The following is a 25630-nucleotide window of genomic DNA, read 5'->3' as shown; positions in this document are numbered from 1 at the left end:
TACAGAAATAAAATTTTAACAATATCTGGAGAAAGTTTTATATGGGGGCTATATATAATTATGGACCGATATGAACCAATTCTGGCACGGTTGTTAAAGATCATATACTAACACCATGTTCCAAATTACAACCGGATTGGATGAAATTTGCTTCTCTTGGAGACTTCGCAAGCCACATCTGGGGATCGGTTTATGTGGGGGCTATATATAATTATGAACCGATGTGGACCAATTTTTGCATGGTTGTTAGAGACCATATACCAATATCATGTACCAAATTTCAGGCGGATCGGATGAAATTTGCTTCTCTTTGAGGCTCCGCAACCCAAATCTGAGGATCGGTTTATATGGGCGCTATATATAATTATGGACCGATGTCGACCAATTTTTGCACGGTTGTTAGAGACCATATACCAATACCATGTACCAAATTTCAGCCGGATCGGATGCAATTTGCTTCTCTTTGAGGCTTCGCAAGCCAAATCTGAAGATCTGTTTATATGGGGTCTATATATAATTATGGACCGATGTGGACCAATTTTTCCAAGGTTGTTAGAGACCATATACCAACATTATGTACCAAATTTCAGCCGCATCGGATGAAATTTGCTTCTCTTTGAGGCTCCGCAAGCCAAATCTGGGGATCGGTTTATATGGGGGCTATATATAATTATGGACCGATGTGGATCAATGTTTGCATGATTGTTAGATACCATATACCAACACCATGTACCAAATTTCAGCCGGATCGGATGAAATATGCTTCTCTTAGAGGCTCCACAAACCAAATCTGGGGATCGGTTTATATGGGGGCTATATATAATTAAGAACCGATATGGACCAATTGTTGCATGGTTGTTAGAGACCATATACCAACATCATGTACCAAATTTCAGCCGGATCGGATGAAATTTTCTTCTCTTTGAGGCTCCGCAAGACAAATCTGGGGATCGGTTTATATGGGGGCTATATATAATTATGGACCGATGTGGACCAATTTTTGCATGGTTGTTAGAGACCATCTACCAACACCATGTACCAAATTTCAGCCGGATCGGATGAAATTTGCTTCTCTTAGAGGCTCCGCAAGCCAAATCTGGGGATCGGTTTATATGGGGGCTATATATAATTATGGACCGATGTGGACCAATTTTTGCATGGTTGTTAGAGACCATATACCAGCACCATATACCAAATTTCAGCCGGATCGGATGAAATATGCTTCTGTTAGAGGCTCCACAAGCCAAATCTGAGGGTCCCTTTATATGGGGGCTATACGTAAAAGTGGACCGATATGGCCCATTTTCAATACCATCCGACCTACATCGATAACAACTACTTGTGCCAAGTTTCAAGTCGATAGCTTGTTTCGTTCGGAAGTTAGCGTGATTTCAACAGACGGACGGACATGCTTAGATCGACTCAGAATTTCACCACGACCCAGAATATATATACTTTATGGGGTCTTAGAGCAATATTTCGATGTGTTACAAACAGAATGACAAAGTTAATATACCCCCATCCTATGATGGAGGGTATAAAAAGAATGTTTGTCAAATCTATAGACTGCAATATGGCTGGATGGACGCACGTTTCGGAATTACCACATTACTCATCAGCATCCTCTACTTGCAGCAAAACTATAAACCAATTATCAGAATAAATTCAGGCAGTTTACTAAACCCAAAAGTAAACCACACTTGAACCTTCCAAAAAAAGGTTTTACATGATAGCCGGCTTATGCCGAAATAAATTCGTACAAACATATCTCTTTTCCTTTGCCACCATCAAATCATCGATTTGAGTGCAGTTGGCTGGGTTTATTTTGAGCGTGCTTCCTCTTTTTTTCATACGTTTTTTTTGTTATTGTTGGTTTTTTCTGTTGTCATTGTTGTTGTTTTTTGAATTCAGCTTAAATCCATGCATTGACTAAACTACAAAGCCACAATTGTAGTTTAGTCAATGCATGGTTTTAAGCTGAAATCAAAAAAAAAAAAAACAACAACAGAAATAAAATCTTGACACAATTTTCTATAGTAATTATATCTTGACAAAATTTTCTATAGAATTAAAATTTGTGACACAATTTTCTATAGAAATAAAATTTTGACAAAATTTTCTGTAGAAATTAAATTTTGATAAAATATTCTATAGAAATAAAATTTTGACAAAATTTTCTACAGAAATAAAGTGTTGACAAAATTTTCTATAGAAATAAAATCTTTACAAAATTTTCTATAGAAATAAAATCTTGAACAATTTTTGACAAAATCTTCTGTAGAAATAAAATGTTGACAAAATTTTCTATAGATATAAAATTTTGACAAAATTTTCTATAGACATAAAATTTTGACAAAATTTTCTATAGATATAAAATTTTGACAAAATTTTCTATAGATATAAAATTTTGACAAAATATTCTATAAAAATAAAATTTTGACAAAATGTTGTATAGAAATAAAATTTTGGCAAAATTTTCTATAGAAATAAAATTTTGACAAATTTTTTTATAGAATAAAATTTTAACAAAAATTTTTTTAGGACAAAAATTTTGACAAAACTTTCTATAAAATAATATTTTGACAAAATTTCCTATAGAAATTAAATTTTTCCAATTAATAAATTATTGATAGAATCGACCTCGAGCTCATTTCTATCAATAATTCACTAATTGGAAAAATTAAATACAGGTCGAATACAATAAAAACAAGTTTGTAACGAAATTAAATTTTGATAAAATTTTCTATAGAAATAAAATTGTGACAAAATATTCGATAAATTTAATATCTTTAAAAATTTTAATTTTTTTAAATTTCAAACATACTATCAAAGCCCTTTGAAAGTTCTCCCTTTTTGTAGAAGTAGTAACTTTCCCTTGTTGGCACAAGCTAAAATCGTTAAAACATTTAAAACACACTTACGATTCAAGGAATATTTATACATCCAAAAAATTGTCGCTAATGGGATCATATATACACGCAAAAAAATAATTCTTTCCTCCCAAACGAAATTTTAGACAAACAAAGTTCGTTTCTCATTTGCTTTTCGCTGTAATGAAGTGTATTTGGAAGAAAAGTATATACTTTTTGTGATAAACGTTTATTCTTTTCCAGGATGTAAAAACAATTTCACAAAGACAAACTCAAAAAAAAAACATTGTTTTCTTGCTACACGCTCACAAAAAATCGCTTCTGTAACATATACTCCCAAACATATTTTGCTTCAAGCATATATATTTTTGGGTATTGCCCAAACATTTATATGTTTGATCTCTTCCAATATATAATATGTTTGAAAGCACATTGGTCTAAACAATATATGTTTGGGTAGTCTAAGTTCCAAACATTTTGTATTTTTGCATCCAAATTCAATAATGTTGTCTTCCAAAAAACAATATGTTATTATGTGAACATATAATATGTTTGGAAGCATTTTGCACCCAAAAATATTATATGCTTAAAAAATTCTCCCAAACAATATTGTGCTTAAAATTTTATTTATTTATTTATATATTTACAATCATAATGAATTATGAAAATAAACAGGTAATATAGGTGATAACAACATAGGTTTTCGACCAGAATGCTCAAAATTTGTATATTCCCCCACATCTTTCTCACTTCCACGAGATTTTTTAGTTCTTAGCACCTTTTTCTGTAATACAAACATTGTAGAAGAAATTATTAAATTGTATGATTTTTTTTATTTTAATTTTACCTTTTGCCGGACGGGGATTCGAACAGCGGACCACACAGTTTGTAAGGATTAAAGAAGTAGCTGATCAATTGGCAAAGGAAAAATAAAATGTTAATTTTGTAATAACAAGCAACAACCACCAACTTAATTCAATATCGCTCCCTGTTAAATAGCGCTCCAAGCTACTAAACACATATATGTTTATAGGCTATTTCTAAATTAATATATGTTTGCATCCAAGCATATTATATTTACAAACATTTTATGTCCCAAACATAATATGTTCTAACATATTAACATATATGTCCCAAACATGTTATGCTAGTTTATGAACATTATATGCTTGCACTCAAAAATATTGTGTTTAAAAATATGTGTTCCAAACATATAATGTTTATAGCCAAACATATGAAACACAGTCTTTTTCATCCGTGTAATTGAATTTTCCCTCACATCTTTCTCACATCCACGAGGTTTTTTAGTTCTTAACACCTTTTCCTGTAATACCAACAATGTAGGAGAAATTATACGATTTTATAAATTTTTAAAATTTTTTTTACCTTTCGCCTGGACGGAGAATCGAACCGCGGACCATGCACTTTGTAAGCCAACACACTATCCACTGAGCTATGTACCTGTTATGGTCATCAATAGATAAATATCCATATAAGTTATATTTATATAGCATAGCTTGCGGCGCCCACGAACCGAATAAACAAAGTTTATTTAACAGAAACAAACATTTAGTTTGGCACCGTGGAGCAGTGGTAGCTACGTCCGACTTGCATGCCAAGGGTCGTGGGTTCGATCCCTGCTTCGACCAAAGTTTTTTTTTTTTACATATATTCCAGATATGTTCGGAAGATTCTGAAAAAATGTCAACATTACATTGTACTATATTAAATTGTGAACTGTAAAATGTGTCTTATTAAAGACCTAAAGTCAGAAAAGAACAGTGTTTGATATAAACGAAATGGACTGTGTTGATGTTTCAAAAATAACTTTTTTTTATTGAAAAAAATAAAAATTTTGTAACAAACGAATTTTTTTGTTGATAAAAGTTTAAAATTTTCGAAGCAATTCAAAAAACTCTAACAAAAGAAAAACGTTTTCGGTACACGTTTTCCAAACGTTTTTTTTCTTTGCGTGTAGTTTTGTACATATTGAGTTTCTGTATATGATTCCGATGGCATCCATAGGTATCTACTGGTCGTACGACTGCTATAAACATCCAGTGAACGTTTCCCAACCACTTATAGAGCGCCGTGGGTCTCCTTTAATGATTTTTGATTCATGGTGGTGGGTATTTATGATTCGGCCCGGCCGAACTAAAGGCCTATATATTTGGTTTTAATCAACTTTCTTTGTAAATCTCGGGTATTGCATATTTAATTGAAATATTGATGTCATTGCTATAGAACTTCGCATATGCTAGCCCAATGTAATCATTTGTCAGCGAACAAAGTATACTTTTTAAAATGTACTATTTTTATAAAAAAAAAAATAAATATACTATATTTATGTATATAAATGCGTAGTAAAGAACACAATTCATGCTTATATTATTCCTTTGTTATGTTGCACTCATTTTTTTTCTTTTGTTTCATTCGATTAAGTTTAATGAAATTGATTTTACATATGAACTTTGTAGTTTTTTGTTCATGTTCTTTTACTTTTGAATTGATTGAATGGAATCGAATAAATAATTGATAAAGTGGCTGGGACATATAGTACACTCAACTTTATTCATGAAATCGTTCGTGTATATCAATACAAATGTACGTATTCAATTTTATTGATTATTGTTCCAATTCGTAATGGGGGGTAGCTTTTTCAGTATCTTTTTAGAAAGACTTAAATTATTGACTACTTTTTGAAATCCCTTTAAACTATTATAACCTTACCGAAAATAAATTGTTATAATATTAAAAACAAAGGAATCTTCAAGAATTTATGGTCCAAATTCATCTCATGATTTCCTTAGATTAGGTTAGGTTAGTGGCTGCCCGATATTTCAGACTCACTTAAACTGTTCAGTCCATTGTGCTACACGTGTCAAAAATTATCTACCAAAATGTTAAGAAAATTTTACCAAAAATCCACCAAATTTAAAAATCTTCTTTTGAAGTTTTTTATTAAATATTTTGGGGTTAGTATGAAAAAAATATTTTTCTTCGAAAGAATTGTTTTATTATTTAATTATTTATTTAGAAGTTTATTTCAGTATTTGCAATATTATGATCTCTCCTATTTTTGTGGAGTAATAATATCCCTTGTGTCCAATTTTAAATAACTTACATAATTAAAACATCAACAAGGGAAAGTTATTACATCTGTAAATAGAACTTACTAACCATGGAGTTCGAGGCTATGAGCCAACACGAAAATTAAATTTTTTAAGATCTAAAGTCAATTTTGTTAATTTTTATTTCTAAGGAAAACTCTGTCAAAGTCTTAATTCTTACAGAAAATCTTGTCAAAGTTGTATATATAGAAAATGTTGTCAATATTTTATTTGTATAGAAAATTTTGTCAAAAGTTTATTTCTATAGAATTTTTTTTTTTCGAAATTTTATTTCTATAGAAAAAAATTTCAAAATTTTATTTCATAGAAAATTTTGTCAAAATTTTATTTCTATAGAAAATTTTGTCAAAATTTTATTTCAATAGAGAATTTTGTCAAAATTTTATTTCAATAGAGAATTTTGTGAAAAAACGTATATAAATAAAGTGGACTTCGAGTGTATGAGCCAACACGAAAATTAAATTTTTTAAAGATGTTGAATATATAGAAAATTTTGTTAAATTTTATTTCAAAGGAAAACTTTGTCAAAGTTTTAATTTGTACAGAAAATCTTATCAAAGTTTTGTATATAGAAAATTTTGTCAAAATTTTATTTGTATAGAAAATTTTGTCAAAAGTTTATTTCTATAGAATTTTTTTTCGAAATTTTATTTCTATAGAAAAATTTCCAAAATTTTATTTCCATAAAAATTTGGTCAATATTTTATTGCTATACAAAATTTTGTCAAAATTTTATTTCAATAGAGAATTTTGTGAAAAAACGTATATAAATAAAGTGGACTTCGAGTGTATGAGCCAACACGAAAATTAAATTTTTTAAAGATGTTGAATATATAGAAAATTTTGTTTAATTTTATTTTAAAGGAAAACTTTGTCAAAGTTTTATATATAGAAATTTTTGTCAAAATTTTATTTGTATAGAAAATTTTGTCAAAATTTTACTTCTATAAAAAATTGTTTAAAAATTTTATTTCTATAGAAATTTTTGTCAAAATTTTATTTCTATAGAAAAATTTTTCAAAATTTATTTCTAAGAAAAACTTTGTCAAAATTTTATTTTTATAGATAATTTTGTCAAAATTGTATTCTATATAAAACTTTGTCAAAATTTTATTTTTATAGATAATTTTGTCAAATTTTATTTCTATAGAAAATTTTGTCAAAATTTTATTTTTATAGAAAATTTTGTCAAAATTTTATTTTTATAGAAAATTTTGTCAAAATTTTATTTCTATAGAAAATTTTGTCAAAATTGTATTTCTATATAAAACTTTGTCAAAATTTCGTTTTATGAGCCAACACGAAAAGTAAATTTTTTAAAGATGTTGAATAATAGATAATTTTGTTAAATTTTATTTCTAAGGAAAACTTTGTCAAAGTTTTATATATAGAAATTTTTGTCAAAATTTTATTTGTATAGAAAATTTTGTCAAAATTTTATTTACTTCTATAAAAATTGTTCTCCAAAAATAATTCGTTGGAGTTTGATTTCATTAATGAAATAGGATATTCTTTCATAATAAAATTACGCCCTAAAAATTATGATACAACACCCCAAAAAGGAAGAATACTCCAAATATAATTGTTTTTGTTTTCAATATAAAGGTTTGGGGTTTTATTTCATTTTCGTTTTGGGGCCTTATTTCTCGGAGTCCTGTCAAAAGAGTCAAATTTTATTGAAAAAGGATATACTTTTCCAAACAAACTTTTTTTTACTAAAATTTCCTTGAGGTCTTTAATGTTCTGTTCTCTTGCCAATGAGTTTATACAAAATTAATCGTTTTATATTTGATATGAAATTGGATTAATTGCTAAAATGCACGATATATAAAAATCATAAATGATTGTGATCTTTATTTAAGGTTAACGCAAAAAAAAAAAAACAATGAAAAAAATGTAAATTATCAGGAAATAAGAACTTCAATAAAAGCGATAATAATAAGCAAAATTTTTATATTGAAACTTGTTTTCATTTCATATTTGCGAATATTTTCATAAATTATGATTAGATTTCAACCACATAGTACATACTTATATGTATGTATAGGTTACCCCCATGGTTGTGTGTTTTGTTTTTTCTTTCACAAATATGATTTCTCTGTGAGCGTTGTACTGTTTTTTCAGAACTATTGGCCCCCTTGGTCCCTTGGAGGTATAGTCGTGGGAAATAGTCCTATGTATTTGAAAGCTTGCCGCCAACTATAGCTTCACAAATGTACTTCGTTAATGAAATAACATAGAAGTGATTGTTTAGATAATACAAACCCGGGGGTTCCGCACTTCTATTATTGATAAGACTCATGCCTGATAGTTAAAAAAAAAAAATAACGAACGAACGAAATCAAAACAATTTTCCCATTATTGAGTGTGCTGAAAAATATAGTACGAGGTGACAACCTTCAGTACGTCGTACTGGATGCATGAGGAACATGAAACTTAATGTGTATTGGCTATTGGAAATCAGCTGATTTGAATTATGAATGAATGGAACTCATTAATCGCAATCAACATCGAAAACAAGGACAAGATTATGATTTTTACATTTATAGTGAAACTTCTCAGAAGTCGACACCCGCGCACAGTGCTTCGATTCCATATAACGAATGGATAAAAATCGATGGAGGCATTATAGGAAAGCGAAACTCTGAAGGGTCTTGTTGATGGTCAAAACTAAGATAAATGCGAAGTTTAGTTCCGATCGGACCATTCCTTCACGTACCTCCCATACAAAGAGATCAAAACTATCTGATTCTATAAAAGGGTGACATAACACAAGTAGCAAAATGTTTGCCATTTGTGGAACGGTTACAGGTTAGAGCCGAGATATTGACCCTAGGTGAACAGGAACTCTACTTTTACCTCGGCTATGGTAAAAGTTTATCAACTTTAATTTTTTTTTTTAGAATAAAGTTACTTTTTAAAAATTAGCAAAATTTTATTTTTCAAATGGAAAACTAGCAACAAAACAAATTGAAAACAAGAAATGAAATTTAAAGATATAATTGTTTTGTTACAAGTCCTCAAGATAGGAAAAAAGAAAAAAATACTTTTTAAAAGTTAGTAAAATTGTATGTTTTAAATGAAAATCTAACAACAAAAACAAAACAAATTAAAAAATGCCACTAAGATGACCAAAAAGGCAAATGTGTTAACATTTTAAGGAAATGTCAACAAATAACGTTAATTTCCAAAGTTTACAGAATTTTATTTTTGTGGATGAGCAACAAACATAAACTAAAATCGGAAACTCAAACCTCATAAAATTAACATAAAACGCAATACATGACAAAAACTCGTCCATCCATACACCCTCAAAAAAAATCGCTTCTTTAACATATGTTCCAAACATATTTTGCTGGAAACACATATATTATTGCATACTGCCGAAACATTAATATGTTTGTTTTATGTAAACATATTATATGTTTGGAAGCATTTTGAGCCAAAAATATTATATGCTTGGAAGAATTTTTCCCAAACACGATTGTGCTCATTCCCTAACATACTCGTAATTTTCACTTCCACGAAATTTTTTAGTTATTGGCACCTTTTTCTGTAATACAAATAATGTTGAAGAAATTATTCACTTTTATAAATTTTTTAAATTTTACCTTTCGCCTGCACGGAGAATCGAACCGAGTACCATACAGTTTGTAAGCCAACACACTATCCACTGGGCTACGTAGCTGTTATAGTCACCAGTAGATAATTATCGTTTTAAGTTACATTTATATAGCATAGTTTGCAGCGCCCACGAGCCCATGCAAACATAACATTATTTAACAGAAACATACATTTGTTTGGCACGTGGAGCAGTGGTTAGCATGTCTGTCTTGCATACAAAGGGTCGTGGGTTCAATCCCTGCTCCGACAGAACATTTTTTTTTTTTTTGTAATTTACACATTTATATTTATACTATATTAAATTTTTTTAAATGAAACTTCGAAATGTGTGTTATTAAAGATTTATAGTCAGTAACAGTGCTTGATATAAACGAAATTGCTTGATTTTTGGATAAAATATTATTTTTTATTGCAAAAATAAAAATTTTTTAATAAAAACCTGTTTTTGTACAAAACTTTAAAATTTGGAAGGAATTCAAAAACTAACAAAAGAAGAATGTGGAGTCGAGTATAAACATTTATACATAATTTTATAATATAAACATAAATTTATTTAGGAGTGAACAGTTTTTTACTAGCATTTAACACCATCGCTCTAAAATTCCTTTTATTTTTCTTTAATAATTCATTTTAAAGAAAATAAACTTTTTAAATTGTTTTAGCTGTAAAACTCGAACTTAATGCCCGCTTTTATATTTGATGGTGTCCGTCAACTCCTCGTGGACTACTTTTTAATAAAGAGGAACTAAAGTTTGTTTTTTTTACATTTTACAGTGTAATTTTTCACTATTTCCTCCTTATTTCATTTTACTGTCCCAACTCTAAAAAGAGTATAGTGCCCTTTCGTTATTTTTATGAAGACCCCTGATTTATTTTAACGAAAAATTGTGCCCATAATGCCAAAATGATAAACAAAACACATGTTCACACATGCATAAAATGCTGCTCTCAAGGCGAAAACATATGCAGTTTGTTTTTCAAATGTCTATTCTCTTGGTTCCGAATGTCTATTCTCTTTATTCAAATTAAATAATATTTAGACTTAAGCATATCAAATATTTAGCCTTATCATAAAACAGTTTTCCGAAACAACATACAAGCGGTTTCACAGAAATTGTTCTTTTTTCATTCTCTCGCTTTGTTCTGTTGATATCTTTCGTCAACCCTCCCGGTTTCCATCTCTATTTCTTTCTCTATACTCTCTTTTTGTCGCTCTCTGAATAAAATATCACAACATATATATGTTTACTTTTTTATGTTTTTGTTGTTTTTCGATCTTTATTTTCAAATAAAAGTCTTCTGTTTTTTCGAGCTTGAGATCGGTATATATTTATGTATTATTTTCCCCACCATTTCGACCAAAAAATGCTTAAATTTCAAATATTTTTTTACAAATCGTTCTAGTCAATTATAGCAAATTTTTATTTTTGTAATCGAAGCTTGATATCATAGAATATTAAACCGACGTGAAATTACAATAAAAATCGGAGCACATATTTTTTTGCCGCTCTCGAAGCACTGTGCCTCGGTCGCCCAAATTTTGTCCGCAGGCAAAAGTATCACCAAAGTTGTCCACTTTTGAGAGGTGTCCGCTTTTCAGAGTATCCAAGTTTGAGAGGCTAGGTTAGGTTAAGTTACACTGAAAAAAATATTGTCGTGAAGTCAAAGATTTCATGTCTTTAAATTACGAATGCAAATTTTGCTTAGCATCGAAGACGCATTTCTCTAGTATAAAGTTTATTTCCTTGACCAAAGGTCGATAAACTTTTCTATGAAGTCGTATTGTCCTTATAATTAAGTGATTTGATTTAAAAATGGATATCATAACATGAAAGAAAAAATGTTTGGGCTAAGGTCAACTTGACTTTAATAATTTAGAAAAAATCTTTAAATTTAATGAAATTGTCCTTAAATTTGTTGTCTTTTTGCATCTTGACTACAAAGAAAAAATCGTTCAAATATAGGACATGTTTTTCAACACTTTATTTTAAAGACGTTTTTTACTTGAAACACACCATAATTTCTACTAGAAGTCGAGTCTTAATTTGGAAAATAAAGTTGTCGTTATTTCGTTTTTAAAGGACTTTGATAGCATATGAAGAAAAAAAGCTGAAAAAGCGAAAAATTTAAATTTGCTTCCTAGAAGCAAGTACACAAAACCCGAATTTAAAAGATAATTGTGTCTTAAAGGTATCCTTACTTGTATTCTCCGCTTCTTTGGCTCGGAATCAATACCAAATTTTTTAAAGTAAAGACAAAATCTTTGGAACCGGGTATGCTTTTTTTTCAGTGTAGGTGGCAGCCCGATGTATCAGGCTCACTTAGACTATCCAGTCTATTGTGATACCACATTGGTGAACTTCTCTCTTATCACTGAGTGCTGCCCGATTTCATGTTGAGTTCAATGACAATGACAAGGGACCTCCTTTTTATAGCCGAGTCCGAATGGCGTTCCACATTGCCGTGAAACCACTTAGAGAAGCTTTGAAACCCTCAGAAATGTCACCAGCATTACTGAGGTGGGATTAGGTTAGGTTAGGTGGCAGCCCGATGTATCAGGCTCACTTAGACTATTCAGTCCATTGTGATACCACATTGGTGAACTTCTCTCTTATCACTGAGTGCTGCCCGATTCCATGTTAAGCTCAATGACAAGGGACCTCCTTTTTATAGCCGAGTCCGAACGGCGTTCCACATTGCAGTGAAACCACTTAGAGAAGCTTTGAAACCCTCAGATATGTCACCAGCATTACTGAGGTGGGATAATCCACCGCTGAAAAACTTTTTGGTGTTCGGTCGAAGCAGGAATCGAACCCACGACCTTGTGTATGCAAGGCGGGCATGCTAACCATTGCACCACGGTGGCACTGAGGTGGGATAATCCACCGCTGGAAAACTTTTTGGTGTTCGGTCGAAGCAGGAATCGAACACACGACCTTGTGTATGCAAGGCGGGCATGCTAACCATTGCACCACGATGGCAATGGTTAGGCTACAATGTATACATCGAACAAAATATTGTCGTGAGCCCAGATTTCATGCCCTTAAAATACGAATGCGAATTTTGGTTAGCATTGAAGACTGATTTTTTTATATAATTTTTTTTTCATTGTCCAAAAGTCGATAAACTTTTCAGTAAAGTCGTTTTCTCATTATAATTAAGTGATTCGACTTAAAAATGGTTATTTTAACATGAAAGAAAATTTCGTTTCACTAAGGTCAACTTGGCTTTAACCCTTTCACTACCGATGTCCACTCAGAAGGACATTCGAAAAAGACACCAAATACTATTTTCCTACTTAGTTTCAATTTATTTCTCGATGTTATTTTAAAGTAGATGCTTTAATCTAAATAAGCTACAAATATTGTCCATATTGGTGAGGTCTAAAATACATTTTTATAAACTTCTTTAACAATAAACGAAAAATACGAAAATTTGAGACAATTTTTGTACTGTATGTTTCTAGTAAATGGACATTCATACAAAAACTATAGCTGATAATTTTACGTGTTCGTTTTTTATTTTTTTCTCACACTTTGAAAGATATTATAGGCCAAATAGCGCTTATTTTCGTAAGGCCATTTGGTCACAATTCAAGAATCTAATTTTCAGAACAAGCTCATATAGCTCTTGAAGTAATTGAGGTAGGTTTTCAAAATGACAATTTTTGTTCTGCATGCTGTTAGTACAAGTAAAAACAGAAGAAAAATAAAAGTTTTTATCATTAGGTTTATTTCGGTAGTGAAAGGGATAATAATTCCAAAAAAATATTTAAAATTGATGAAATCGTCTTTAAATTTGTTGACTGTTTGTATCTTCAATACAAAGAAAAAAATCGTTCAAAAATAGGTGATGCTTTTCAACACTTTATTTTAAAGACATTTTTACTTGAAACATATCATAATTTCTACTTAAAGTCGAGTCTAAATGTGAAAACTTAAGTTGCGCTTAATATGCTTTTTGATAGGACATGAAGAAAGATGCTGAAAAAACGAATATATTAAAATTTGTTTCCCAGAATCAAGTACGCAAAACACACATTTATAAAGGAATTGGATCTTAAATGTTTTCTTACTTTGGCTTCTTTGGCTCGAAATCAATACCAAAATCATTAGTGTAAAGACAAAATCTTTGGAACCGGGCATACTTTGTTTTCAGTTTCATTTCATTTCATTTCATTTCATTTCATTTATCTCTTAATCATAAATTACGTTTTGTGGAAATAAATCGAAAGTTGTAGAATTCATCACTAACATAATGTGATTAGCATTAAATTCTAAATTTCCTTAAGAGTGTTTCTAAAATCTCTGCACTGATTAAAAGGGGATTTTAATCAGGCCATATGAAACATAAATTGTGTCATTGAACTGACGTCACATTAAATAATTAATATAATTAATGAAAACAACAAATAGTCGACACTGCTGATAAGACTTGCAAAATAAAAAAATAAAATATTTAGTTTTTTTTTTGAAGTTGTATTTGTCAAGAGAGGAAGTTCAGTATATTTTTAATATTTCATAGTATACATTTATGAAAACATAACAAAAAAGTTTGTTTTTCATAAAGATCATACCATCAAAGATTGTGACTATGTTCTCTTAATTGGGACAAAACTATTTTCCTGTCGATCATAACATTTTAAATGATGACCATATTCTTTTAAGAAATGCTATAACATTTTAGATGTTGCCTTTTTTATACCCTCCACCATAGGATGGGGGTATAGTAACTTTGTCATTTTGTTTGTACCACATTAAAATATGGGTCTCAGGCCCCATGAAAAATATATGTATAAATTGGTCCATATCGGTCCACAATTATATATTAATAATGAATTAATTATTTTTATTGCAAAAATATTATTTGTTTGTAGTTAAATTTTATTGAAAATTTCCACAGCCCTATGAAATGCTCCTTTTATAAGTATGTCTCAAATGTTTTATGAACCAAACATGGGTACACATTTCAATGATCGTATACGGGCATACGGTTGAAAAATTTTTAAAATTAAATTGGAAAAATTTTCCTGATACTTTTTTCTGTGCACACACATGATTACCAAAAATAGTAAGAATTAAATACTGTATGGTTAAAATGGTCACGATTTGGCGCCAATGATTTTTTCTTAAATTTTTGTTAATTTTTTCTTCTATTAGAGGGTGTAATTTCGTGAATTGCAGTTGAAAAGTACACCAGGACATAAAGGTTCATTCTTCCTATAAAACAGTTTACTTTTTTTTTCTGTGTATATAGTCCCCACATAAACCGATCCCTAAATTTGCCTTATGGAGCCTGCTGGAAGAGCAAATCACATCCGAGTCGGTTGAAACTTGGTACGTGTTGTTAGTATAGGGAAACTTGTTCCACATAGGTTCATAATTATATATAGGCCCCATATAAACCAATCCCCAGATTTGTCTTATGAAGCCTCCTGGAACCTCATGGAAGAACAATCTAATCCGATCTGGTTGAAATTTGGTACGTGATGTTAGTCTACGGTTTCTACCGACCATATATATGGGGCCTATATATAATTATATATAGGCCCCATATAAACCAATCCCCAGATTTGTCTTATGAAGCCTCCTGGAACCTCATGGAAGAACAAATCTATTCCGATCTAGTTGAAATTTGGTAAGTGATGTTAGTCTACGACTTCTACCGACCATGCAATACTTGGTCCAAATCGGTTGGTCAGGCTGGGCGCCTGAGCACGGTTGCCACTCGAGCCTTAAATAATCTACAAAAAATTAGAGATAAATTTGCTAAACAAAAAAATCTTTTTTATCAAAATTTCATTTCCATAGAAAATTTTGTCAAAATTTTATTTCTATAGAAAATTTTGTCAAAATTTTATTTCTATAGAAAATTTTGTCCAAATTTTATTTCTATAGAAAATTTTGTCACAATTTTATTTCTAAAGAAAATTCTGTCAAAAATTTATTTCTATTGGAAATTTTGTCAATATTTTATTTCTATAGAAAATTTTGTCACAATTTTATTTCTAAAGAAAATTCTGTCAAAATTTTATTTCTATTGGAAATTTTGTCAAAATTTTATTTCTATAGAAAATTTTGTCAAAATGATATTTCTATAGAAAATTTTTTCAAAATTTTATTTCTATAGAAAATTTTGTCAAAATTTTATTTCTATAGAAAATTTTGTCAAAATTTTATTTCCAGAGAAAATATTGTCGAAATTGTATTTCCAGAGAAAATTTTGTCAAAATTTTATTTCCAGAGAAAATATTGTCAAAATTTTATTTCCAGAGAAAATTTTGTCAAATTTTTGTCAAAATTTTATTTCTATAGAAGATTTTGTCAAAATTTTATTTCTATAGAAAATTTTGTCAAAATTTTATTTCTATAGAAAATTTTGTCAAAATTTTATTTCCAGAGAAAATTTTGTCAAAATTTTATTTCTGTAGAAAATTTTGTCAAAATTTTATTTCTATAGAAAATTTTGTCAAAATTTTATTTCTATAGAGAATTTTGTCAAAATTTTATTTCTATAGAAAATTTTGTCAAAATTTTATTTCCAGGAAACATTTTGTCAAAATTTTACTTCCAGAGAAAATTTTTTCAAAATTTTATTTCTATAGAAAATTTTGTCGAAATTTTATTTCTATACAAAATTTTGTCAAAATTTTATTTCCAGAGAAAATTTTGACAAATATTTCTCAAAATTTTATTTCCATGGAAAATTTGTGAAGTACCTCTTAGTTGGAGAGGAATATTTGGCAAAATCTACCAAAAAATCAAGAATTCTACCACTACCACACTGTGGCAACCGTGCCCCTGAGTCGATCTATCTATGTCCGTTTGTCTGTGAACACATGTTTGTAATCAAAGTCTAGGTCGCAGTTTTAATCCAATCAAGCTCAAATTTGGCACAAGTATCTATTTTGAAAATAGAGCACAACTGATAAATAGTGTCGTAAGGTGTGCTAAAAATGGTTGCAATCGGTTCAGATTTAGATATATATATATATATATATATATATATATATATATATATATATATATATATATATATATATATATATATATATATATATATATATATATATATATATATATATATATATATATATATATATATATATATATATATATATATATATATATATATATATATATATATATATATATATATATATATATATATATATATATATATATATATATATATATATATATATATGTCTTTGGCCCGATTTACATTCATATAATCACAGAGGCCAAAGTATTACTCCAATTTAGTTGAAGGGAGTACAATTAATACATGCCAATTTTGATGGAAATCTGTTCAATAAGTAATAAATACTCTTGTGTGAAGTTTCCTAAAAATTGCTTTAGATTTAAATATTTCCCATGTTTATTTTTTAATAACATTGTGTTCCTATCCAGGGCATTAGCTGACTTAAATTTTAAGTCTAGAAGTCTTAAAATGTTTGTCCAAATCGGGAACATAAACCTTTATACACGTCTGCAGCAGCCAAAAATTTTTAATAATTGGAGATGGTGTCAAAATCTAGTAACTGGAGCAGGGCATAATATAGTCGGCCCAGCCCGACTTTAGACTTTCCTTACTTGTTTTTTTTTTTAGTTTTCGAAAAAAACCCACTTTCCCCGGAATGGAATAAGTCTGGCTAAGAGAAATGACACCTTTGGAATATCAAAAATGTTGTCCACCAACAGTAAAACGTTTTGTGTTTCATGTCAAATATTTTTATAATTTCCATTTTAATTCTGTTTTCAACAATTACACTTTTTCATCACAGACAGATGAAATGGTTAGATGCAAATCTTTTGACAAAGAGATTGCAAAAGATTAATAAATGCATACTTAATTATGAATGTTTATGATTCACGCATTCTCCATCCAATATTGAATATAGAATTCTCGTAAATTTTCTCTCATAGACATCCCTATTTTCTTCCCTTTTCGTGATTTTCAAGCACGTTTCTTCAACTTCAAATTTTCAATCAATTGTGTACAAAAGCAGAACATTTAGCCGGTATGGTGGCTATTTTTTATTGACACACAAACATGTATGAATACAGCCCCAGCTAAATTACACGCTATGGATTCAACGGAAAGTTTAATATATATTCTGTGTTTTTCGAGTAGAAATTTGTAAACATGCCAAAACCTTGGGTCATTACGTGTAAACAACCAAAAGGGCAAGGTGACATGGTGAACCGTCAAAAGTCTGGGTTTATTTCGAATATAAATGTAAAGTTGGTTGTAGGTTAAGTTTGTGGCCAAAAAAATTTATACTATAGATATTGGCATTAAATCGACCGAGGCTGTATACGAGAAATATTTTGAATTCTGACATAGAAACCGGAATGCATGTAATTTGGTGTTGAATATTTTTGACATGGTTTATACACATAAAGGAAAAATTCATTCCTCTGGAATGAAATTTTAGACAAACGAAAATCCCCTTCTGTGTAAAGTATTTTCTTTGTAACTAAACCTGATTTTATGATAATATATGGAAGGATTGGCTCTAATCTTTTTTAATTGCTTTAAGAGGAATTTCTTTTGCTTCAAAGAAAACTTAGTTTGTTCAAAATTTCGTTCGTCAGAAACGAAACCACTTTTTTCAGTGTAGCGCCTTTATGAAACACTTAGATTTCACCAGCTGAAAAACTCTTAGGTGCCCATTCGAAACTGGGATTGAACCCACGACCTTTTGGATGTAAGACGGGCATGCTAACTATTGCACTACGGTGACTGCTGATGTGAGCAGCGTTGCCACAATGAATATTTATTTCGGACCACGATTTTTCCAAAATTGGACCAAAATTCGTACTAGCGGACCATTTTTATACCCTTCACCATAGGATGGGGGTATACTAACTTTGTCATTCCGTTTATAACACATCAAAATATTGCTCTAAGACCCCATAATGTATATATATTCTGGGTCGTGGTGAAAGCAAATTTCATCCGATCCGCCTGAAATTAGGTACATGGTGTTGGTATATGGTCTCTAACAACCATGCAAAAATTGGTCCACATCGGTCCATAATTATATATAGCCCTCCAAGAGGCTCTTGGAGGAGCAAAATTCATCCGATCCGGTTGAAACTTAGTACGTGGTGTTAATATATGGTCTCTAAAAATCTTCCAAAAAATGGTCCATATCGGTTCATAATTATATATAGCCTCCATATTAACAGATCCCTAGATTAGACCTCCGGAGCCTCTTGAAGAAGCAAAATTCATCCCATCCGGTTGAAATTTGGCAGATTTCCCTAGTGTATGGCCGATAACAACCATGCCAAAATTGGTCCGTATTGATCTACATTAGGTTAGGATAGGTTATATGGCAGCCCGATGTATCAGGCTCACTTAGATTATTCAGTCCATTGTGATACCACAGTGGAGAACTTCTCTCTTATCACTGAGTGCTGCCCGATTCCATGTTAAGCTCAATGACAAGGGACTTCCCTTTTATAGCCGAGTTCGAACGGCGTTCCACATTGCAGTGGAACGCTTTGAAACCCTCAGAAATGTCACCAGCATTACTGAGGTGGGATAATCCACCGCTGAAAAACTTTTTGGTGTTCGGTCGTAGCAGGAATCGAACCCACGACCTTGTGTATGCAAGGCGCGCATGCTAACCATTGCACCACGGTGGCTTCCTATATCTATATTATATAGCCCCGAATAAACCGATACTCAATTTTATTGCCATAGAAAATTTTGTCAAAATTTTATATTTCTATAGAAAATTTTGTCAAAGTGTTATTTCTATAAAAAAATTTGTAAACATTTAATGTCTTTAGAAAATTTTGTCAATATATAATGTCTATACAAAATTTTGTCAAAAATTTATTTCTATAGAAAATTATGTCAAAATTTTATTTCTATAGAAAATTTTGTAAAACCAAAATGGCAACCCTGGATGTGAGACAGGTTCAAATAAAATACATACACTGAAAAATATATTTACGTCATATTGTAACTAAAGTGGTTTGTTTTCTTGAAATTAAGTTTCTTTGAATCTGCTTGTGTGTATATAATAGAATTCTATAAATAGAATTGCTGTAGGGTATACGTAAAATTTCTTCGAATCGACTTGTATAGAGATTACAAAGTGGTGAATAATAAAATCGTGTGAATGTGAGAATGATATGGAGAAATAAGCATTTAACCAGAATTTTAATAATTTTTTTGATTTACCCACATTTTGATGAAGCTCCGTTAGTGTTACGTTAGCTAACGAACTTTTAATTTCTGTCACCTTGCCTATATATTCCTTAACTTAACTGCGGAAATTTTCCTTAACTTAACTGCGGAAATTTTATGTTAAATTTATCCGGAGAGAAGATATTTGCAATTTACTTTCTGTTAACTGGCAGTTAAAGCCTAAAGGAGCTACATAAAAATGGCCGTTTGTCTTTATAATTTTTTTTTCACATCATATAAAATATGTTAACCCTTTCACTACTGATGTCCACTTAGAAGGACATTCGAAAAAGACACAAAATTCTATTTTCCCACTTAGTTTCGATTTATTTCTCGATGTTATTTTAAAGTAGAGGCTTTCATCTAAATAAGCTATAAATATTGTCCATATTGGTGAGGTCTAAAATACCTTTTTATAAACTTCTTTAACAAGAAACGAAAAATACGAAAATTTGAGACAATTTTTGTACTGAATGTTTCTAGTAAATGGACATTTACACAAAAACTATAGCTGATATTTTTACGGGTTCTTTTTTGTATTTCTTCTCGCACTTTGAAAGATATTATAGGCCAAATAGCGCTTATTTTCGTAAGGCCATTTGGTCACAATTCAAGAATCAAGTTTTCAGAACAAGCTCATATAGCTCTTGAAGTAATTGAGGTAGGTTTTCAAAATGACAATTTTTGTTCTACATGCTGTTAGTACAAGTAAAAAAAGAAGAAACATAAAAGTTTTTATCATTAGGTTTATTTCGGTAGTGAAAGGGTTAATGTTTTTCTCACAAAAATTCAACACTTTCCATTCAAACAAGGCGAAAAGCAAGAATTATTTTTTTTTGCTTGTACTTTTATCCTAGCTTTGCTGAAGTTTTCCTTCTACATACCTCCATCTTCGATCATTTGTAGACAAATATTTCATTTTAAATAATTATCAACGCAACAATTGTCGTCTATGAACATTAGATAGAATTGTCAACCGCATTTCGTGAGTAGACAATGAGTAACCTTGGATAAATAGGACAATCAATAAAACTTTGAACTCGTCCTAGAAAAGCCCAAACCATGAAATTAAAGAGCCTTACACTCTGAGGAAGAAAAAACAAAATTAATGATAAAATATTCTTTGTAGAAGGGGAATATGATTTATCATATGGATATTGACTTGGGGAAATGGCGCATAATAATAAAAATCGAATTATTACCAGGTTGATTTTCCATACACTTAAAATAATAAAAAACCTTCAAAGCTAATTTATTCGAATAAAAATATATTTGTATTAAAGAAATATAGTATATATTGTTTGTCTCGAAATGTGGTACACCACGATTTTAAGATAAAACGAATTCACGCAGAGAAGAAACATGATTGTCACAATCATATTCGAAGAGCAAAATAATATGATAGGAGCTATTTTTGCGGCGACCATGTAACATTTTAAACTGCAACCATGTTGGCTCAGTGAACATGGTTCTAAGAAAAATATAATTGTCCTCATCTAAAATGTTATTAAATTGATAAAAAGAATTTTGTTTGAATGAAAAGACAATGGTCACGATTTAAAATGTTATGGTATTCATTAAAAATGTTTTTCTCCTAGTTAAAAGAACATGGTCACAACCTAAAATGTTTTGATCTTTATGAAAAAACTTTTTTCATCGTCGAAAAAAGGACGCCACTTGAGAAAAGAAAACACAAAATTAACTTAATTTGTTTGTTTTTATTTATTTATAAACTAATTCATTGTTTATTTGTATTTATAATGCCGTTCAAGCAAACATCATATATTTTTACACACTCTATTTTATTTCAATTTCAACAATAAGTAATTATTTCATATTTACATCGTGCCCATCAAATGTACAAACGCAGACATCATGTAACTTCAAATAAAAATAAATGATCCATATAGCAAAATGCAGAACAAAAAACAGGTACATTTACATTTCAATTACACTTTCCTTCTTTGTGTTCACATAAAACCACGTGTCACTTCTGAATAAAGAAATTAACACAAAACACAGTAAATCCGTATTCTCCGTCCATTCCAAGAAACAATCAACACACGACTAACGCGTAAAATGAAAATTGTGTGTACCTGCTCAATGTTTTTATAAAATTCTTTTCGCTGTAAAAAAGTTAAAAAATTAAATGGTCACGAAAAAAATGTAAATGGTCTTTATGGCCATGTAATGGTTCTAGACATGTCTATACTTAACCTATAAAAATACTTTTTTCCCTGTAAAAAAGTAAAAAAAAATGAATGGTCAGGTACATGATTTTGCCGACCATGTAATGGTCTCAAATTCTATCTTTTAAATGATAGAACATGTTTGTGGTATTTGAGAACCATTAAAATGCTTATTGCCACCATACATTATTCTCCGCTCGAAAACTATTTTTACAAAGACAAAATACATGGGTTTCGCGGCAATTACATGCTCTAGATAAGCATTAAATGGATGCGTCAACCATGTCCAAACATGGTTTTTCTGTGCGTGTATATGGGGACTATATCAAAACTTGGACCGATATAGCCCATCTACGAACTTGACCTGCCTGCAACCAAAAAACGAATCTGTGCCAAATTTCAGGACGATAGCACAATTATTTAAGGCTGTAGCGTGATTACAACAGACAGACGGACATGCTTATATCGTCTCAGAATTTCTCCCTGATCAAGAATATATATTATTTATATAGTCGGAAGTCGATATTTCGATGTGTTACACACGGAATGACAAACTTATTGTACCCCCATCACCATTCTATGGTGGTGGGTATAAAAATAGAAGGTGTTCCCAATACTTTATTTTGAGGACATGATACTTAGCATAAGTTGTCGTTAACACGTTTTTAATGGACTCATAGCACATGAAGAAAACAGACCAACAAATTAGATTTGTTGGCTAGAATAAAGTTGTCACTCAAATTTAAAAGAGAATTGTCCCAGCAAAAAAAAATGGAAGTTTTTCTAAAGGCACAACTTTAAAAGCACTTCGAAAAATGGTATCCCAAAGATGTTCTTTATTTTAACTACACAGAAAGTTTTTTTAATTCACGTTTTTTTCATGGGTAATTTTAATTTTTGTTCTTTCAATTAGTTTAAAAACAGATTAAAAATTAATAAAATGGTATATATTATTTACATTTTGTCGAAAAAATTCTATACTAACGCCACAGACAAGCGTTAGAATGCATTAAAAATTATAAAAATTATTTATTTGGCAAAATATGACAAAAGTTTTTATTTCACACCCAAATCACTGAATTTGGATCACAGCATAAGAAGTGATGCAAATTCAGTGCAATGGATGTTGAAATGGTGGACATCCGTCCTATGACAAGTCCATGTTGAATTCATCGCTCCTGCGCCAATTTTGCACCACTTCCCCATCCTAGCTAGGGTGTTTTAAATAGGTTAGGTGGCAACCCTATGTATCAGGCTCACTTAGACTATTCAGTCCATTGTGATACCACATTGGTGAACTTCTCTCTTATCACTGAGTGCTGCCCGATTCCATGTTAAGCTCAATGATAAGGGACCTCCTTTTTATAGCCGAGTCCGAACGGCGTTCCACATTGCAGTGAAACCACTTAGAGAAGCTTTGAAACCCTCAGAAATGCAACTAGGGATAATCCACTGCTGAAAAACCTTTTGGTGTTCAGTAGAAGTAGGAATCGAACCCACGACCTTGTGTATGCAAGGCTGGCATGCTAACCATTGCACCACGGTGGCTCCTATCCTGTCGACATCTTACCCATATGCTAGCAACAATTGTAAGAATGTCCCAAATGTACATATACCTCTAATACGTGTGTATCGCCGGATAAATCGTAAACGTAACTGCGTTGCAATGTGCTTAGCTTCAAAAATTTCCCTATGAATTTACTTACATTGCATTTTGTATTGGGTATAGGTTAGTCGATTTAAATTTAAAGTCTTGAGATTTTATAGAAGAACTCCCAAAAAATTTGAATAATTTGAGATTTTGGGGAAATTGCCGAATGGAATAATATAGTCGGCCCTGTCCGACTTCAGACTTTCCTTACTTGTTCTAACTAAATTTCTATTTCATTTTACAAACAGCAAAGGGAAATGCTAAATTTGCGTCATATTTAGATTCTGAAATTATTCACAAGCAACGAAAACAAAATCAATAAATATTTGTGGCATAATATGATTTTTCAATTGAACAACAATTGAATAATAAGGTATTGACCATGATGGAATTATCACTGGCGATTCTTCACATAAGGGTGCGCGCAGCTGATGTCCATCCAGATGTCAAATAAAAAACAAAGTGTTTTGCTAATATTAAAATTTTCTACTAAGACAAAAAATTAAAATCCTTTTTTTCTTTATGGGGAAACTCGAGTCGAAATGTGTCTGACAGTTCGATATATTTGGACGTTGTTTTTGTAATATTGACAGTACCACTTGTAGTTCTTTCATAGTATAGAGTATTATTCAATAATGGTAATTTTATGTTTATTGATTTACCTCGACTTTTATGCCATATGTTGAGATAATATTACAATAACTATAATCATATTATGGCTAAATGACATAGGGTGGGAAACTACATCATCAGTGTAATATTTCATGTAGATATAATCGTAGACTAGAAAAAGGAAAAGAGAAACTATTGACAAGCAGCTTAAATAAAAATTCTCGAACAACGATGTGCTCAACTTGCACAGTTCTATTGAAGATACACGAATGAAAAAGACTGTTTTTCATATGTTTGGGTGTAAAAATTATATGTTTGGAAATCAAATTCTTTAACACAATATTTTTAAGGGCAAGCATACTCGTATAATGTTCATAACATGTTTGGGACATATATGTTAATATGTTAGAACATATTAGGTTAGGTTAGGTTAGGTTAAAGTGGCAGCCCGATTAAATTTCAGGCTCACTTAGACTATTCAGTCCATTGTGATACCACATTTAACTAAAAGTACCTATTACATATGGGCACTTCTAGTCTTAACCACTGAACCTTCTCTATTATTTACTTTTGTGGAACTAACCAGATTGCTCCAAAAACATTAACAAACTGCTTAAGTTTACGTTTTCCATGTCAGCCAGTAATCTAAAGCTATATGCTCCTAAAATTCGCTTACGCCTTACACAAAAAGCAGGACACTCACACAAGAGGTGTTTAATTGATTCCTTTTCCTCCACGTCATGACAGCTTATACAATAGTCATTATAATTCGCACCTATAGTTTTTGCAAATTCGCCTATCAGGCAGCGACCCGTTATAGCAGATATTAGGAGTGCTATCTGACGCCTTGAGAACACTAGCATATCTAGTGTGCGGTTTAAGTTTAAATGGGGCCATATTTGCTTGGTGTCGTTACAACCCTTACAATTTTCCCATCGAATATTGGCCATCATACAGAACATATTAAGTTTGGGACATAAAATGTTTGTAAATATAATACGCTTAGATGAAAACATATATTAATTTGGAAATAGCCTATAAACATATATGTGTTTAGAAAGAGAAACCTAGAGAGTATGCTGCAAGTAAAATAATGGAAGTAACCAATTGGCGCCTTAAAAATATATCCACACAAACTAAATTTCATTAAAATTTTTTACTACCAGTGTATGCCCTAAGGTGAAACATAATATGTTTGAACAATACAAACAATATTTTGTTTTGACCAATCCTGAAAATATACATGCTTGAAGCAAAAATGTGTTTGGGGTATATGTTACAGAAGCGATTTTTTTGAGGGTGTAGTGGCCTTGGAAATTGCTTTTAAGTAATTAAACCCCGTTG

General features: G+C 30.6%; 1 protein-coding gene across 1 annotated transcript in view; it reads left to right on the top strand.

Moving 5' to 3' along the window:
- Window positions 1–25630, top strand: part of LOC142221808 (uncharacterized) — a 41039-nt gene that overhangs the window by 11967 nt on the left and 3442 nt on the right. The window lies entirely within an intron of this gene.

This window comes from Haematobia irritans, chromosome 1, assembly GCF_050003625.1.
Source record: "Haematobia irritans isolate KBUSLIRL chromosome 1, ASM5000362v1, whole genome shotgun sequence".
Classification (NCBI taxonomy): Eukaryota; Metazoa; Arthropoda; class Insecta; order Diptera; family Muscidae; genus Haematobia; species Haematobia irritans.
Note: the sequence above shows the minus strand (reverse complement) of the source record. Positions and strands in the feature narration are given on the sequence as shown.